This window comes from Sorex araneus, chromosome 4 (assembly GCF_027595985.1).
Source record: "Sorex araneus isolate mSorAra2 chromosome 4, mSorAra2.pri, whole genome shotgun sequence".
NCBI lineage: Eukaryota > Metazoa > Chordata > Mammalia > Eulipotyphla > Soricidae > Sorex > Sorex araneus.
The window spans coordinates 585,277-599,680 of NC_073305.1; the positions used below are offsets into that span (position 1 = coordinate 585,277).

General features: G+C 65.2%; 1 protein-coding gene across 3 annotated transcripts in view; it reads right to left on the reverse strand.

Annotated features, from left to right (window-relative positions):
- The window catches only part of LOC101547086 (contactin-3), a 120,103-nt gene extending 108,497 nt beyond the window's left edge, over nt 1–11,606 (reverse strand). For all 3 annotated transcript variants that reach the window (XR_008629761.1, XM_055134947.1, XM_055134945.1), the window contains exon 1: nt 11,252–11,606. The gene's annotated coding sequence lies outside the window, so the exon portion shown is untranslated. The remainder of the gene's footprint in view (nt 1–11,251) is intronic.
- Nucleotides 11,607–14,404: the final 2,798 nt, after the last annotated feature.

Sequence of the window (14,404 nt, forward strand, 5' to 3'; positions counted from 1 at the left end):
CTCCCCGAGTCGCCCAGGAAGGCACCCTCCCACCCAGGGTCCAGCCAGCCGGCCCTCCAGAAGCACAGCTGAGCCTGCAGATGGACAGACACGTGGTCTGGGATAGAAGCCTCCGCACAGTCTGAAGGGAAAAGACGCTTCTCTGGACACCCTGAGTTCCAGTGAGGCCAGCAGCTTCTCCTCGAGGCTCCATCTCCGGTGGCACACACACAACCACCGCTGCCCACAGGCGTGTGACACACAACTACCACTGCCCGCAGGTGCGTGACACACAACCACCACTGCCCACAAGTGCGTGACACACAACCACCACTGCCCGCAGGTGCATGACACACAACCACCACTGCCCGCAGGTGCGTGACACACAACTACCACTGCCCACAAGTGCGTGACACACAACCACCACTGCCCGCAGGTGCATGACACACAACCACCACTGCCCGCAGGTGCGTGACACACAACTACCACTGCCCACAAGTGCGTGACACACAACCACCACTGCCCGCAGGTGCGTGACACACAACCACCACTGCCCGCAGGTGCGTGACACACAACTACCACTGCCCACAAGTGCGTGACACACAACCACCACTGCCCGCAGGTGCGTGACACACAACCACCACTGCCCGCAGGTGCGTGACACACAACCACCACTGCCCGCAGGTGCGTGGCACACAACCACCACTGCCCGCAGGTGCGTGACACACAACCACCACTGCCCGCAGGTGCGTGACACACAACCACCACTGCCCAAAAGTGCATGACACACAACCACCACTGCCCGCAGGCGCGTGGCACACAACCACCGCTGTCCGCAGGTGCGTGACACACAACCACCACTGCTGCAAGTGCGTGCATGGCTTTCCCTGGAGCCACGGCCCACTCACTTTCCCCATCACCTGTCTGCAGAGTGGCAGGGAGGGATCAGTCTGTGTGTGTCACGGGACCCGCCCCCAGGCCCACGGGGCAGGGTCTCTACCATGCAGCCCTCACCTCCCCCTCGCGCTCGCAGCTCCCGTCCAGATCATGCAGCTATGCATCTTCTCCTTTCCCTTGCACGCACTCCCACGCCTAAATTATGCAAAAGTCCCCGCTTCCCGACCACACAGCCATATGCTCCCAGTCGCCCAGGAGAGAAAAGCCATTTCCACTCCTGATCAGGAGCACTGGCGACCATCGCCTCTGGTCAAACGGAGCAGGGCCGAGGGTATCAACAGCGGATCATTAATACCATAAAGGCCCGGTGGCACGCCACCCTCGACTCACAGAGGACGGGCAGGCTGAGGCGCACACGTGACCAGAGTCTGAGCCAGTTCTTCCCTAGCAGGTGTATGTGTGTGTGTGTGTGTGTGTGTGTGTGTGTGTGTGTGTGTGTGAGAGAGAGAGAGAGAGAGAGAGAGAGAGAGAGAGAGAGAGAGAGACTCTTGAAAGGTGCCTGTATTACACCCATCGTAATACAGGAAAATCACGGAGTGAACAGACAAGTACCTAATGGACGGCAGCCACACTCTACACTTAAAATCTACCGTCAATGCTTTGCGTCTTCACTACAGCATTTCTGACCCACCCTGGCCACGTTGCAAATGAACCAGTGGAAACATCAGCCCCTGGTGAGGCTTTTGTATCTTCGCTCCCTGCTGAAGCAGCTCTCAGTGACTTGTGTACCCTCCACACTTAATACACACTTGTGTTCGGCAATTATCTCAGAGGTGGGCTAGTAAAGAGGCTTTAACCGCACTGGGGTTCTGAAAAGGAAAAGCGGAAATGCTGAAACTACCCGGGAAGGAGACCATGAATAAAACCCACGCGGCAGCCTGGGCATCGCCGTGGAAAGGACTCCCACACACACAGGCTCAGGGGATTCTCTGGCCGCTCTGAGGCACGAGGGGCACAGAGAGCCACCTCGGTCCGGAGGGAGGGACAGAGCACAGGTGAGAGAGAGGTGGGAACAGACGGGTGAGCACAGCTGGGGGAGCACGGCGGAGCTAACATGGAGGAGAACCGCCCACACTAGGGCTGGGACATGCCCCTGCACGCCCGCCCGCAGCTCACCCACGAGCTCTGGCCTCAGGCTGTGCACAAAGGGCTCAGCAGTCACTGAGGAATACAAGTCAGCTTAGGCGGAACGTTCTGGAAAATCTCAGTGACAGTGAACTCAGGGTTCCCTGCATGTTCCCGGAGCCCTGTGGGGAGCTTGGGGCGCCCCAGAATCCTGGCGGAAAGAAACGTGGACGTCTGAGCCCATTTCAGGTTTCAAATCCTGGGGCAGACCTCCGGCAGGTCGGAGCCATGGCCCCGCACATTTCTCCCGGGGTCAGCGGGAGGCTCGTGCTCCGGGCCCCGCGCGGGGCCTCACGTCCACAGCAGACGGACTGTCCGGAGCAGCGGGCAGAGGGCCAGCAGCGAGGGCGGTCACCCACCCAGCCAGCAGGGTCGTGCACGTGACGCCCAAGCCACGCGGGTTCCACGTGGGGCAGGAGGGCCGCAGGGACCGGTCAGGGCCGGGCCAGGCAGCAAAGGCCACAGCCCTGGAGCCAGTGACCAGCCCAGGTGCCACCGCCCAGAGGGCTACCCTGCAGAGAGGGGCAAGGCCACGGCGGGGCAGTTCTGGAAAGAAAGCGGGACCCACCTCACCCTCCCCGGCCAAATCAGTGGATGCAGGAAACTTGTGGACCCCAGGCCGGGCACGAGGCCCGGAGCAGCAGAGACAGGTCAGGGAGAGACACTCATAGTGACGCCTGACAACCACAGTGTCAGCAGCAAAGCGATCAACCACAAATAGACAATCATAAACCTGGCAAGTCACCCACGAGTCAATCAAGCGAATGGGAAACTCTTGGGGGCGGGTGAGCAGGAACGGCGGGAGAAGCGTGTCGGCAGGCAAGGTGCCCCTGAGAAGTCTAGTTTCCAGCCGAAGGAGGGCAAGGCCGGCCGGGAATGGCCTTAATTTAGGCAAAATTAGGAGCAAGTGAAGCTCAACGTACTCGACAGTTGGGGCCCCAGCAGGGGTGCAGCGGGGAGGGTGTCTGCCTGCACCAGCCAACCCGGCTTCCACCCCTGGCATCCCTCAAGGTTCCCCAGCACTGCCGGGAGTGGCCCAAAGAACAGGAACAAAAAACAAAACTATAAAACGTACTAACGATATTACAAAAGAAAGACCACATGTGAGTGAAGAACCCTACAGTCAAACAACAGCAGAACCCACAACGTGAAATACTACGTGGTGCATTAATCACACAGGGCGGCAACAATATCACCCCGGAGGCCAGCAGGAGCAAGAACAATCGATCCAGCTTCAGCCTGGAGGAGGGTCACGTCCCACCAGGTCCTACGGCTCCGAGTGATTATGTAAGAAGTCGGCTTTCTGTCACTGGATTCTGAAAACTTGACAAAAAGGCCAAATTTCTCCAAAAGCGCAGGTCACATGACTGACGGAAGGAGAAGCAGGAATGAAAATCCTCACGTTGTGGGAAAAAGAACCCGACAGCCCTCCCGAGAGGCGGCTGTGCTGGGCACTCTGCAGGTGACCCCTGTGGATGGCCACTGACCGCCAGCCCACACACGCGGCCTGGGAGCCAGAGGAGGCCAGTGCCAGCTGGAGGCATCAGCCCGAGAGCAGAACAAGGACACCCAAGGTCGACACTTCCCTGGGGAGCAGGCACACGTGAGCCCGAGAGGGGCATCACGGCCAGTCCCCAAGCCAGCACGCGTGGAGTCTCCAGCTGGCCGCCTTGCAGCCAGGGCGGCAGGGGAGGGAGCAGGGCTCTCAGCTCGGGAGGGCGTGGCCTCCCCCCCAGCTGTGGGCTGAGCCACGCAGACCCCAGGAGGCAGGGACGGCCAGGACCCCACTCACCCGGCAGGGGTGGCCAGGACCCCACTCACCTGGCAGGGGGCCAGGACCCCACTCACCCGGCAGGGGGCCAGGACCCCACTCACCCAGTGGGGCGGCCGGGACCCCACTCACCCGGCAGGGGGCCAGGACCCCACTCACCCGGCAGGGGAGACCAGGACCCCACTCACCCGGCAGGGGTGGCCAGGACCCCACTCACCCAGTGGGGCGGCCGGGACCCCACTCACCCGGCAGGGGTGGCCAGGACCCCACTCACCCAGCGGGGCGGCGGACACACAGACCCTGACGAGAGGTGAGTCTCCAGGGCGCAGAGCGCGAGGCTGACACGGGACAGCCAGCCGTCCTGCCACAGGGAGCAGCGCATTCGGGCAGGGAGCTGAAGGGTCCCAGCAGCACTCGAGCACCAATGCACACAGAGAGGCGTGCGGGCAAAGAGCGGCACGTGGGGTTCAAGACGGGAGTCCCGGCACTGCTTCCTGCAGGAGGTTCCCGTGCCAAGTGCTCCCCCACCCCTGGGCCGCCCCCTGGGCAGGCGGGGACATCGGGCCCATTCCTGCAGGGCCGGGAGGCGGTTAAGGGCTGAACAGAGCCCAGGAGGAGGCCCCAGGGCCGAGCCCACCGGCAGCAACGGGGTGGCCCAGAGAACAGTTTAGAAACAGGACCCCCCCCCAAGTCAGTGTCCTGGTGTTTTCCTAAGCCCGGGCGCCAGAGAGCGGGGGGGGGGGGCAGGGGGATTAATCATTGTTTTTCCTTTTGGGGTCACACCCGGTGATGCTCAGGGGTGACTCCTGGCTCATGCACTCAGGATACTCCTAGTGGTGCTCGGGGGACCATATGGGATGCTGGGAATCGAACCCAGGTCGGCCGCGTGCAAGGCTGTCGCTCCAGCCCCGGTATTGATAATTTTTTTTCTTTCCTCGCCCTCACCCCATGCCTGCCCTTGATGAATGTTTTCACGGGGACTGGAGTGATAGTACAGCAGGTGGGGCATCTGCCTTGCACACACCTGGGTTCGAACCCCAGCATCCCCATACGGTCCCCCCAGCCCCGCCAGGAGTGAGCCCTGAACACTGCCACGTGTGGCCAAAATAAAAGGAAATAAACGTTTTCACAAAAACTATATGTAAAAGCCACCTCCACGTGGGTGAGGTGAGGGGGCGTGGAGGTGACCCCTGTCGTGCCCGGAGGGACCCGGGTGGGTGGCCGCGGGGGATGCAGGGACACTCCTGGGAGGGACGCTCTTTCATCGCAGGTGTCCACTCTGGGGTCGGGCACGTGGGACCACGTGGGGTCAGGGCAGCCCTGCAGTGGACACCCCTCAGTGCGGGGGCCCCGGGGCAGGGACTCCGTCCCGGCCATCCCGAGGAGGAAGGGCCACTGCACACGCTGCCCCCAGAGGCTGGAGCTGAGCCGGAACAGGGCGGGCACTGCCCAGCCCACGGAGGGCCTGAGCGAGGAGGCCAGACCCCGCTGGCCGACGGCGGGAGACAGAAGCGGCCAGATTTAGGGCAGAGAGCAGCAGCGCAGCCGCCCACACTGGGCTGGGCAGAGGCGCTGTGGGCAGCTGTGGGCACAGAGCTGCTGAGAGCCGACAGAATGGGCAGGAGCAGGAGGCTGGGCCTGGGGGCAGAGTCACGGCCCGGTGGCCTGCTGACCCCACGGACCCTGGCGACAGGCCTCTGGAGCGGCCCCCCATAGTGGCAGGGGCTCACGTCCAACCATCGGCCAGTTTCATGGCCCCTGCTGCCAAGAACACCCTTGGGAGGGGCCGTACCCAGCACAGACGAGCAGGCGGCACCCGGGGCCACCCAGGACAAGGCCACGGCCAGGACACAGGCCCACGTGGGGACCAGGAGCGCCGGGCACAGACCCTGAGAAGCAGACACCAGGCACCGGACCGCGCCCGTCCACGGCCCAGCCCCCCCATGGACGCAGACAGCACTGAGCCGTGGGACCCTCCCCCCTGGCCTGGGCAGCCAGTCGGCTGTCGACACCCAGAGGCCTGGCATAGACGCTGCCTCCAAATTCCACTGGTTGAAACCCAGACTCGTCTGAATTAGACACTGTCGCTTTAGTCTAATCCTATAAAAATAGTGACGTTTAGTTGAATCTAGCGAGACCGCACGGCACTGCTGTGCACGTCTGTCTCCCCCAAGGTCTGGCTTCTCTCCACGACGCCGAAGTGGCACAAACCACATCTGGCCCTCGGGCTGCAGCTCGGGGACCGTTGGGAGTGGCTGGGGGCCGCCCTGGGCCGCGGCTGCCCGCAGGAGCCCCGCCCAAGCCCCGGCCTCCCACCTCGCCCTTCTCAGTGCGCCTGTTTCCACAGGAGCTTGAACAAAACCCTCACTGAAGAGTTTGGCGATCACATTTCTCTCTGGGACACTGCTCTTCTGGTAGGGATTACAGACCAGATACACGTGCGGTTTACTGACTCCTTACTTCAAATTCCTTCATGAAACAGCAGCGACTGAGGGTCTAGTTTATTTCTGGCACAGACATAACCTGAGGAGCAAACTCTGCCTCTCCTAGCGCACAGGTGAGTGAGCAGAGTGACCTGCCCTCTGGCCAGCTGGGTGAGACGTTGAGATGTTGAGCTTTCGGGGTCTTTGTCTTTTTCCTGAAAATGTCACGCTAATTGTGAGGGGCGTGTTCAGAGGGCTTTCCAGCTGGGAGAGTCTGTTTTCACTATAGCAGCTGGTGAGGAGTCGGGAATGCACCGTGGCTGGCTGCGGCCTGCACGGCTCCGTGGACACGACGTGGTACCTTGAGGTTTCCCAGCCCTCCGGTCCTGCCTTGCTCCTGCTTTCCCTGTGCGCGTGGGCGAGGAACGAAAGCCCCTCTTCTGTTGCTGCAAGTGGACGCTCCGTGCCCAAGGAGTGACGGGCAAGTCCCACGGGTGGACGCTTATCCCCGAGGAGAGACGGGGAGCCCTGCGAGTGGACGTCCCATTCCCCAGACGTGATGGGTGAGTCCCAGGCCGAGTGCTCTCTCCCAAGAGCCACAGGCGAGACCCAGGGCTGGACACTCCAAGCCCAAGGAACGACGGTTAAGCCCCACAGTGGACATCCTGTCCCCAAGGAATGGCATGTGGGTCCCACCCAGGGCTGGACGTCCTGTCCCAAGGCTTGGCAGGCAGTTCCCTGGCCGCCTGCAGGAGGAAGGCACAGGGCTGGCCGCTGCCCCTTCCGTCTCACGGGAGGCCAGAGTTACCTGCCCTGCATCAGGCGGCGAGGGCGGGGGCACCTGGACACCCCCACTCAGAGGGGCCCGGAATCCCAGCCTGAGACTGGGCATGCAAAGGACACTGAGACACACAGCACAGTGCTCCCGTGTCCTGAAACAGCCGGTCAGCACCGCGATGGGCACACAACCTGACCTGACCCGGACCCTCGACCCCTGACCCAGCCCTGAACCCAGGACCCCACCTCTGGGCCCTCCTGTAGCAGTCGCCTCCTTGCCTGGGAAGCCAGGGACACCCTGCACTCAGGCCACAGATACTGCCCACAGGGTACACGGGCCCAGGCCCCGGACCCGCACGGACCAGGAGCACCCCTGCCTGGCCACAGACGCCGCCCTGAGGGACCCGGACACTCGCTCGGGGCTGCCCTCTAGCTTCCCGGCAGCCGCAGCCCCTCACTCTCACAGGCCCCAGAGACCCCGGCTCTCCCGAGACAGGGTGGTCTGGGAGCATGCCCCCTGCTGCGGCTGCCCCCGACTCCCTCCAGGTCCCACTTCTGAGCTACCTATGGGGGGCCACGGGGGACCCAGTGGAAGGCGACTCCCCTATGAAGCTGGACACGGCCCTGCCCTCGTCTCTGCCCACCCTGCTCCCCTTCCGCCACCCACTCGGGGTCAGGCCCTCCTGCCCTTCACAGGCCCTGGGGCTCAGACCCACAGCCCACAGGCCCCGCCCCCATGCTTGCATCCTCCCCAAGTGCCCCAGGACCAGAAGACGGACCCCAGGTCTCGGGGACCCTCCAGCTGCCCAGGGATCCTGTGGGCGGTGCCCCCAGCTGCTGTGCGGCCTGGCTGTGCCCCCAGGTGCTCTCCGCCCTTCCTGAGCCGAGCAGCCCCGAGGAAGCGGGGGTGGCCCTGGCCTGCACCCAGGGGCTCCCTCCCTCAGGTCTGGGCAGGGTGTGGGACGGGCAAGGCCGGGTTCCCTCTGGCCTCGGGGTCTCTGTCACGAGCAGGACGCCAGGTGCCGGTCAGGTGCTGCGCGTGCGGGGACTCAGGCCCCCTGGGCCCCGGCCTGCGGGCCACCCTTCCCCCTCCTGGCCAGCAAAGGCTCCCGGGAAGGGACCGGGTGCTGACCGGGCAGAGCTTTGTCCTCTGCAGCTCTGGGCTAGGTGGGCCCAGAGGGGTCTGCGCGTGTCTTCGAGTGGCTGGGGCCCCGGCGGGGGCAGGCACCGGGGAGCCAGAGGCGGGGGCCGCCCTGCTTCAGGCTGGCACTGCAGCTCCGGCATCGCTGACGACCCAGGCGTGACCTCCTGTCACAGGGACAGAGGGGGCTGCGTCCTGGAGGCCACTCTGCTGTGCTCTAGGCCTGCGGGAGATCCGGGCTCCAGTGCTCCAGAGCACTGTGCCAGCAAGGCCCAGGCTGAGCACGTGCAGGTTCCTGCACCCAACAGGGATGCTGCAGCCTACTGCCCACCAGCCGGAATGGCAGGGTGGGCAGCACCAGGTAGGGCCGGACACGGAGGCAGGGGCAGGGAAGACCGGGCAGGGGGCGGGGCTGATGGCAGGGCCCGACACAGAATCCGGGTCAGAGCCAGAGGGGCCGTGAGAATAGGCTGGGGGGCTCGGAGTCCTGGGAGCACTGTGAAGCCCTGAGGAGCCCTGGGAGCCCTGAGGGGCCCTGGCAGGGGTCCCAGCAATGTCATCCGGGGCCACAGAACATGTCACTCCATGCAGCTGTCAGAGCCAGCGATCACCCCCGACAGGAGCTCTGTCTGGGTGCCCAGGAGCAGAGGGACCACTGAGGCAGAGAGGGGCCAGTGGAGCAGGGACAGGCCGAAGCTGGCTTGTCCCCATGGGCAGACGGTGCCATGGGAGCCTGCAGACATGCGGAAGGTTCCACAGCAGCCCAGGAGACCCTGACAGAGTGTGAGCAGTTCCCGGGGCCAGGAAAGCTGCTCTGCGCGGGACACGCCGGCTCTCTGCCGGGACACGCCGGCTCTCTGCCTGGGACATGCCGGCTCTCACCCGCACTCCAGGCACCAGAGCCTGCGTCCCGGGCTGTGACCCCCCGGGGCAGTTTCTCTAGAACCCCGAGAACGGCCCCTCTAGGCACGGCTCCTGGAGGGCAGGGCGGCTCTGCATTGCCCTGGCCTGGCTAACACGGCGCTTCCCTTCGTACTGCAGTGCAGCCTCCCACCCGGCAAACACTGTCTCAGGGCTGTTTGAGGAGCAATGACCTCGGGCCAGCACCTCAGTCCTGTTCCTTGTTCCTCCCGGCGTCGGGAGGGGCCGGTGTTCCAACCTGTGCAGGTCCCCTGTGGGTCGAACCTTCAGCCCCAGCTTCCCCAGGGCACGGCAGGGAGAGGGAGGCGTGGGACAAACACCCGGACCAGGCCTGAGTGCAGGCGCAGGGCCCCTCTCTGCACGGAGGTTCCCTGAAGCCACTCAGAGCTCCTCCCGGCGGGGTTACTGCCTAGTTAGTCGGGGACCCGCCCACGGAGCCCCAGAGGCACAGCAGCCGAGCACATTCCCCGCTTGGTACCTGGTACCTGGAAAGTGCATCCCTGCAGCCCACTGGGGGCTCTTCTGCTCCAGAAACTTATCAGATGCAAGAGCCAGAGCCCGGTGGGGGTGGCTTCGCCCGCACCCCAGGAGGGAGACAAGGGAGCCCCACTCCTGCACCGAGACCCCGAGGCGCCACAGGGAGGGGCTGGACGGAGAGAAGCGGGGGAGGAACACGGGGAGGGCGCAGGCCCAGGGAGGCTGGGACAAGGCTGGTTGCCACGGCTCGGCTGAGAGCGGGAGTGGGCAAGAAACACCTGCAGGGCTCCGGCCAGCACGCTGCCCGCTGCCCGCTGCCCGCTGCCCGCTCTGCTGGCCAGGCTGGGCAGTGGTGGCCTTCCAGGGAGGGTCTGACAGCACTGAAGGGAAGTGACCCCCTGCTCTCAGGCCGGCCTGTGACCAGCAGGGAGGGAGGCCAGGGGCTGACAGCCGGCCACTGACTGCCAAGGTCCCCAGCCCAGCTCAAGGTCCAGATGCTCCACTGTCCTGCCTGCCGGGCACGGCCCAGCCCCCGCGGCCTCCAGCTGTGCCGGGCCGGGCTCCTTTTCACACTGGCTGTCAGGGGCGCAGAGGTGGGGCAGGGGAACCGCCGTCACTGCCCACAGACCCTTCTCTCTGCTCTCCACCCAGCGGCCTCGGGGACAGGACGCTGTGCGGCCCGCATGCACTCAGAGGTCTGCACGTGCAGGGTCCTGGCGAGCCCCGGTGTGGGCGGTCAGGGCTCAGCATCCCGGGCTGTTGGCAAACAAGGTCCGCCGGGCACTGGAGCGTTTGACTTGGCTATTGAGACATAATCACCCTCTCAAAGGCAATTACCGCCCCCCCCCCCTCAGGACGGGCTCTGAGTCACTGTCCGGATTAATTTCTGGTTTTCCTCTATTTACAGATCAGGAATGTCCTCAGCTGAGGGGAGTCGTGGGGGCGGGAGGGAGCAGGGCGCCGGGCCTGCCTGCCTGCTCCACCATCCTAGATCAGGTGCGCACTCGCCTCCTCCGGGCCCCTGAGCTCTGCGCTCCCACCTGCCCCCCCACCACCACATTCCCGCACCTCACCGGGGGCGCAAACGCGCCCACCGCGCCCGCAGCGCCAGACTCCGCGCAGGCGAGTCCATCCTGTCTGCGCGCGTCTCGGTGCAGATCGATACGCAAATGGACCCGGGCAGGACGGCGGGGCTGGGGCCTGGCCGCGCGGGCGCGGGCACAGACTCCGGGGGACGCGCGCCAGAGAGCCAGCGGCGCGGGGGCGCGACCACCGCGGCCCGGAGCCGGGCAGGGCCGGTTCGGTTCGGCCCGAAGCTGCAGCCCCCGCGCCGCCCCCACCGCGCGCAACTTCGTCCCCCACTTTCAGCTCCGTGTCCTGCGCACCTGCCCGCGCCGGCCGCAGGGACCCGCGCCGCGCGCACGAGAGGGGCCGCAACAAACTTTGGGGGCCGGGCGGGGGGCGAGGCCGGGCGGGGGGACGCGGCTGGCTGGGGTACGAGGTTAGGAGGGGGACGAAGCCCGGCGGGGGGACGTGGCCGGGCGGGGGGACGAGGCCGGATGTGGGGGTCGAGGTCGGATAGTGGGGACGAGACCGGACAGGGGGGACGAGGCCGGACAGGGGGGACGAGGCCGCACAGGGGTCCGAGGCCGCGCCCGGAGCCCAGACCCGCGCACCCACCTGGTCCCGCCGCTCCGCGCCGCCTGCGCCCCCGACCGCGCGCCGGGCTCCAGGGCGGCCGGGCCGGTGCGCGCGTCCCCGCGGCGGGGCTGGGGCTGCGCGACGCTCCCAGACGCTCCCAGACGCTCCGGCCCCTCTGGGCTCCGAGATGCTCCGGCCCCGAGATGCTCGGAAATGCTCCCGGCTCGGCTCCGAGACGCTCCGAGATGCCGCGCGGCGCTCCGAGATGCCCCGAGCTGCTCCGAGCTGCTCCCAGCTCGGCCCCGGGTGCTCCGCGGCGCGCCGGCCCCGAGATGCTCCGAGATGCTCCGCGGTGCGGCCCCGCCCGGCCCGGCCCGGCCCGGCTCCCGGCTCGGCTGCGCGGCGCGGGCGGGGGCGGCGAGACGAGCGGCGGGAGGGGCAGCGGCGCAGCCAACCCGGCCCCGCGCCCCTCGCGATCCCGCGCCACGTGCGTCCCGGGCCGGGCGGGGCGCCCGCACGTCGGCCAGAGGCGGCTCCTGCGCCGCCAGAGGGTCTGGGGGCCGCGGCGCGGGAGCTGGAGACCCGCGGCCCTGCCGGTGCCGGTGCGGTCCAGAGGCGCGCGGGCTGCCCTCGCACGGGGACGGCGCACACTGGCCGCAGCCCGGAGACACTGTGGGAAGGAGCTGATGCGCCCCCTAATCTGTCTCACCTCCCGGACCTGCGTGGTGCTGCGGGTCCTCGGGCAGGAAACCACCGGAGAACCTTGCACACGGCCACCTGCACACGGCCTGCACACGGTCATCTGTATACACAGCCCTGCACAGACCCTGCGCACAGCCCCCTCCCCCCTGCACACAGCCCCCTCCCCAATCAGCTGCACACACCCCTGCACACAATTCCCTACACACAGTCCCTTATGCGCAGTCCCTTACACACCCCTGCACACCCTCCTCCTAGTGACTAACCTGCAACCCCCTCCCCCAGACATCCCCACCTGCAGGCAGCTGACCTCTTGCTTGCTCACCTACTGATGCTCCGTGGGACATAGGCCCCCACCTGCCCTCAGAAGGTTCCCACGGACATAGTTCCAGCTCCTTAGTGGAGGGGGCCCGGGGTGGGCGCACAGGGTGGGGTGTGGGGCGCAGGTGCTGGGTCCCAGTGGCTGGGGATACTTGGTTGCGGGGGTGCAGGGACTAGGGTGGGCTCCGCAGTGTGGGGGAAGCTCGGACAGGGTCGCCCCTGTGGGAGGCAGCCTGGATCCTCTCGCCGTGCAGATGAAGCCTCTCCGGGGCAGACGTGGGGCTGTCCTCTGGCGTTGCTAGAGGCTCCCAGTTGTGTCTGAGTGAAAAGTGCAGCCTGGGCCGTTTCACTAGACTCCGGTGCGGTCCCCGCTCTGGCTGCTGTGCTCCTGGCGGAGTGCACAGAGGAGGGATCCAGCCTCGCCCACGGACCGGCATGCGCGACCCCAGAGCCAGAACCCAGGCGGGAAGAAACCCCAGCAAGCGGGCAGCCCCTGGCGCCGCATCCTCCCTCCAGAGGCCGCAGGGCCGGAACCTCCCAGCTGTCTCTGACGCTGGCCCCGCGGCCCCTCAGGAAGGGACCTGCCCCTCGAGACAGAGGGCAGCCGGGCACCGGCCCTCTCAAAGCGGAGGCAAGGAGAGGTGGGCACCCCGCAAAGAGAAAGACACTTTCCTCTCAATTGCGCCAAGTTTGGAGTCAGGGAGGAAGGCACCTGTGCGCGTCTTCGTCCCTGGCTGCCCAGACAGCCCTGTGGCCAGCGGTCCTGTGAGTGTGCGCTGGGAGGGCTGTGCTGTCCAGAGCTGGTGTGTCCGAGGGAGGACACAGAAAACTCGACGTGCAAAGACCTTCTGCCTTGCTCCTGGCTGGTGTGGTCCTCCCCCCGGTGCTCTGCTCCAGCTGGTTCCCTGGACAGCTGGTGGGACCCGGGCCCCACACACCAGGGGCGGGCAGGGGCTTCTCCACCAGGCAGTGGGACGCCGCGGAGACAGGAGAGAAACCTCCCTGTGACCCTCACTGCCTTCTCCAAGTAACTCGGCCCCAGGCCCCAAGGCCACTGCAGCACCCAGGGGTAACACCGTCCAGCTCCGGGAAGGGAGGTAAAGGCGTGTCACATCGAGAGCTGAGGCGGGCAGGTGGGGACTCCTTGGCAGGGGATGGGGGCAGGAGGCAGGGTCCCTTGCAGGCTGAGGACGGGGGAGCTGCCTCGGACTGTGGGGGAAGAGTCACATCATTTTATTTCCTCTCGTTGCCCAAAATGTAAAGCAGAAGTGAGTCAGCTGAAAACCTGATATTTACCAAAAGTTGATACACAAGAGCAGGTTTAAATAAAATTTCCATCCAATTTCTGGGCCGGAAGCCCAGGAAATTAAAAAAAAAATTAAAGGCACATGTGGGCCTCCTCGGTGTGAAAGCCGAATGGAGCTGTTATTGAATTTGGCCTCGACTGATTGTAGCATCATATGCAATTCTGCAGCTAAGTTTCAGCGCCACTTAGGAGGCAGATCCTTTTCCCCGGGTATTATAACTAAGAATAATGACTTCCTTTTTGAACAGCACCTTCCCAATCAAAACGAGCTCCCGGAATGTTCCAGCTCATTTCCCGTGATGGAGATCTGGTGTCGGCCGAGGGGCTGTGCTGCTTCCTGCCGGTGACACCTCAGACCCGCCTGTTAGTGGCAGCCAGAGGGAATCGGGGAAAACACCTGCCAAGCCCCAGACTGACGATTTCCAATAGAAGCTGCCAGGGTCCAGGCGGCTCCATCCAAGGCGCCTTCAGTGCTGGTGCTTCCCGGCGCAGAGGTGGAGCTTTGGCTGGGCTGCCCGGGGCTGCACCTGCGTGCCCGCAGAGGACCGGGCCACCTTCTCTGGCTGGCGTCGGCGCTCGCTGAGGTTCCGCTGAGGTCCCGCCTGCAGCTGGCTGTGCTCTGTGGCTGTGCCGAAGGAGCGGTCCTTCTGATTAGAGCTCCAAGCTCCAATCAGCTTTGGGCTGTCCTTTCTCCCCACAGGGAGCTTATGCTATTTGAGTTACGCCCGCTCCAGTGCTCCGGGGGGCACCCCCAGCTCCCTCGGGGCCTCCCAATCCTCCTGATTATCTTTAACCTCCCCTTCCTGTTCTCCTTCCTCTATCTGGTAGTTTCAAATATCTCCAGTTTAGACACCGTAACTTGTAGA